Below are 4,713 nucleotides of genomic sequence, written 5' to 3'. Positions count from 1 at the left end.
TATCTAGGAATACATCTCCTCCACAGCCTGTACAAAGCATTACTGATTTAGTTCTACATAATTCGTTTGTTCTAACATCGCTGTAGACCGAACGTATCAACAGAATCTGTCTTCTGTGGTTTGTGTCAACAGGCATTTATGTATGCGCTTCAAATTATGGAAAGGCATTTGTATTATATAAACTTTCTATGATTGCGTATCCCTAACACAGACAACGCCGAAACGGTGTCCAACTGCAGTGTCTCAGTGGACAAAAGCACAAACTGGACAGTGACAGCATCGTGTGACGTGGACAGGATGTACGCTTCTGATAGACATTATAGCTGTCGCTGGGTGGTGCCTGATGGACATGGGGTAACGATAACATACACACCAAACAGAAACATTATAGTCACACATACAGACAGACACACAGTCACACACACAGATAGACACACAGTCACACACGGTCACACACACACACACACACACAAACACACGCACTCTCTCTCTCTCTCTCTCTCTCTCGCTCTCTCTCTCTCACACACAGACACACACACACACACACACACACGCACACACACACACACATACACACACACACACACACCCCAACACACCCCAACACACAGACGACGCACTCTCTCTCACCCTCACTCTCTCTTTCTGTCAGTCTCTCTCTCTCTCTCTCTCTCTCTCTCTCTCTCTCTCTCTAATTTCAATTGTTTCAGACTAACACGACAGAAGAAGGGACCCTTTCCACAACCCAATTTACGGATAACAATGGAGAATACATGAGAGGAGCGTGTTCAATCAGCGATCTACCCATGCCCACAGCAGACGGTACCTACAAGTACGATGTGATCCTTGACCCTGGCAACGCAAGATTTGCAGGACCAAGCCTGGAAATAAGTATGTATGTGTGTGTGTGTGTGTGTTTGTGTGTGTGTGTGTGTATATATGTCTGAGTGCGTGTGTGTGTGTGCTAGTCGGTCAGTTTTGGTGAGCGCTGGCATTATAATGTGATGAATGTAATGCAATCTTCAATTGCAGAACAACCAAGGGAATCAACGCTGTCAAACTGTCCAGATTTCATCACAGAAGGTGAGGACGTCAACTGTACCTGCCTGGCGGCAGACAGCAGTCCTCGTGCCGTGACGACATGGTTCACTGCAAAGACTGATTACGACCCTGTATTGCAGCTACGAAACGTTAGCGCATCAAGGAATGGGACAAGCTACACTTGCGTACAGTATTGGGGAAGTGTTTTCAACAATTTTCTGAAAAGGACAGGTTACACAGTGCGTGTGATAGGTAAGTAAAGCATGAGCTTTATCCTTTATCATTTACTAACATCCAGTACCATGCAGTGCAATACAAGTCATAACATGCAATATAGTTCAATTCATTTCAATACACAACATCCAACACTATTTTATCAAGTAAGTACAATGTAATGCAGCGCAACTCATGTGTGTACAATAATAAAATGGAATACAATACTATACAGTACATAACAATACAATGCTGGAGCGAGGCGTGTAAGCACATTACGCACTTTAAAAAAAAAGATAACTTTGTATATATCAGAGCCAAACACACAAATGCAACACAAATAAAGATATACTTTATAAGGAGTCGTTTTTGGGACGTTTTCAGGCGAATTAGATTGTAAAAAGTTCATAGATATGTCATGTTTACTGTTCAAATGTGCTCAGAATAAAAGAAGAAAATCGGTGTTTAATACGTTTGCAAGCTTCGCCTCGACGAGCGCAATCCGTCTGGGTGTTCGAGTATGGGCTAGCCAAGCTTTACTCTTTGTAGTCTTGGTGATGGTTTTCAGTGTTGAAGTTTTCGTTTCAGGCCGACAAATTCACTAATTGTGTTGATATTGCTTCACTAGTCTTGTTATTTTCTGCGGAAAGGCTCGTGTTAAGAGTGTTCTATTCACAAAAGCATGTTCCGTCAGCCAATTGCCATAATGTTATGTCTGCATGCTTTTGCCTTATTTCTGTTGTGTCCGTTCAAAGTCATAAATATGTTTCAAGTATATTTGCACTGACTCTTTGCTCAGCCGAGGGAGATCACAAACCTACAACCTCCAAAGGCGACAACACAGGTGATAGTAATGATCGGACGGAGGACAATAATGATGAAGGTTTGCCGATTCCACTCATTGCTGGCGGAGCGGGAGGAGGAATTGTCGTCATTATTATCATCGTCATCATCGTTGTCGTCGTCGTGAAGAAGCGTGAAGGTAGGGCTTTATGTTGTTTGATGTATACAGGGGTTAGGGTGGGGATAGTATCAGTGATAGGGGCGAGGGTTATGAATAGAACCACGCAGTGTGGGTGACAGTGTGACGAATATTTGCAATGTTTGAAAAGGGAATCTGCCGCCAATAGCGTTTGTTATAATTGTTGTCTGTATACGAATGAATTTTGCTTTGAAACGTAATACTCCGTCACGGCGGAGGGCTGACCGTGCACCCAAAAGCGGACTCAACCAAATGGGTATTTTTTGAAAGCTTGGGGCCTGCCGAACATAAAAATCGATGTTAACAAGAAATATTCAAGGGCGCACTTTCTCTTTTCAGTCAAAATTCAACTATACCCTGAAGAGTGATGCACGAGCATTTCAGACGCTTGCCTCTGAAAAAAGAAGTTCTCAGCTAAATTACGAACTCAAACTGGTACGTTTTACATATAAATGTGTTAGTTGGTATCTTTTGATTATCACAAAACAATTTGCGACTGCTTTGGCCGAGGATGCTGGTGACAGTATCATTATTATGAACCCTACCCTAAATCCAGGAAAGACGTCGTCCAAAATGTAGGTAAGTTTTGATTAAAAATAAATTCACACAAGACTAGTATTGTTGTTTGGCTTCAATGGATATATTTTCGTCAAGTATGATGTCTTTACATAATATCTGTAAAATATGAATGGATTTGAACCATATACTATGTCACTATGACCTTCCAATCTTCCTAACCCCCAGCCCAGTAAAGCGTGCGAGACGTTTCCTGAACAAATGTCGCTTTGTGGTGCGAGTTCAGTGTGACATGATTAGTTTCCAGAACCCCATTTCTGACTTTCAAAGTTTATCTACATACATTTAGCAATGCACGAGCAAAATATGACAACTTAATGGTGCCTTTTGGTTTAATGCTATGGTAAAATTGCTAGTGATAGTGTTTACAGCTTGAAACAAAACATAACAGATGGGAATAGTCTTCCTCAATCTGGTTCAGAGCATAATGTATTTCTATTTTCAGAGGTAGCATTATTTCTGATAAGAGCTAGAGCCAATATAATGATGCTGAATATTTGAAAAATGAACTTTGTGACTCATCTGAGTAGCAAGAGAGCCTTCCTGATCGTCAGCGTAAGGCTGGCTGTCTTCAAGGCAATTCCTAGATGAACAACTTAACACTGCGTTCGATTATTCGCCCGTTTCTTAAGCTAGAGCTTTGAGACTTTACACGCGTCTAGGGCTACATGTACGCTTTACAATACGTAAAATATAGTTGACTCTCGCGTTATTTAAAGGTCACAACAAGGTCATTACCAGGCAAAAACGAGGGAAAACCGACGGAAAGTACCATTTTCTGCAACTGTTTGCAAGAAAAAGATTTCAAATTCAATTGTTTCCTGGAATTAACGCATCTCTAGACATGACAAGCATCCGATTATCAGACATCAATTGTGGAGGTCACGACAAGGTCATTACCGGGCAAAAACGAGGGAAACCCGAGGGAAAATACCATTTTCTGCAACTTGTGTGTAAGTAAAAGCTTTCAAACCCCATCTTCTTCTGGTATTGGCGCATCTCTAGGCATGACAATCATTTGATTAACAGTCCTCAATTTTCAAGGTCACAACAAGGTCATTACCAGATAGAACCGAGAGAAAACCGAGGGAAAATACCATTTTCTATAACTTTTTTGTAAGTAAGAGCTTATAAACTCCATCTTCTTCTGGGATTAGCGCTGATTTCAATGACCCTGAAGTCCGAGGAAAGTTTTCTTGACCCATGCCTACTTTGAAGGTCATGACAAGGTCAAATGTACACGTTTTCTATTTGGGAATATCTTTTACGGTCAAATAAAATACTTTCTGGACGTCAGCTATTTTCGAAGCTAAAGCTTAATTACAACTTTACACACGTCTTGGGATTTATGAGACATAACGCAAATATTGTTGACTCTCGTAATATTTAAAGGTCACACAACAAGGTCATCACCAGGTAAAACCAAAGAAAAACCGAGGGAAAGTACCATTTTCTGCAACTGTTTGTAAGAATGAACTTTCAAATTCAATTGTTTCCTGGGATTAGCGCATCTCTAGACATGACAATCATCTGATTAACAGTCATGAATTGTGGAGGTCATGACAAGGTCATTACCGGGGAAAACCGAGGGAAAATACCATTTTCTGCAACTTGTGTGTAAGTAAATGCTTTCAAACTCCATCTTCTTCTGGTATTGGCGCATCTCTAGACATGACAATCATCTGATTAACAGTCCTCAATTTTCAAGGTCACAACAAGGTCATTACCAGATAAAACCGATGGAAAAACCGAGGGAAAATACCACTTTCTGCAACTTTTTTGTAAGTAAGAGCTTATAAACTCCATCTTCTTCTAGGATTAGCGCTGATTTCAATGACCCTGAAGTCTTTGGAAAGTTTTCTTGACCCATGCAATGTTTGAAGGTCATGACAAGGATGGGA

At 40.9% G+C, this 4,713-nt stretch overlaps 1 long non-coding RNA gene across 1 annotated transcript; it reads left to right on the top strand.

Annotated features, from left to right (window-relative positions):
- The first annotated feature begins 217 nt into the window (after positions 1-217).
- On the top strand, positions 218-2,232 carry LOC138954274 (uncharacterized). Its single transcript, XR_011451779.1, has 4 exons — positions 218-354; positions 711-891; positions 1,033-1,293; positions 2,054-2,232. It is a non-coding gene; the product is annotated as an uncharacterized lncRNA (long non-coding RNA).
- The last annotated feature ends 2,481 nt before the right edge of the window (positions 2,233-4,713 follow it).

Source organism: Littorina saxatilis, unplaced genomic scaffold (assembly GCF_037325665.1).
Source record: "Littorina saxatilis isolate snail1 unplaced genomic scaffold, US_GU_Lsax_2.0 scaffold_626, whole genome shotgun sequence".
Lineage (NCBI taxonomy): Eukaryota > Metazoa > Mollusca > Gastropoda > Littorinimorpha > Littorinidae > Littorina > Littorina saxatilis.
This window is presented reverse-complemented; position numbering and strand designations above follow the sequence as displayed.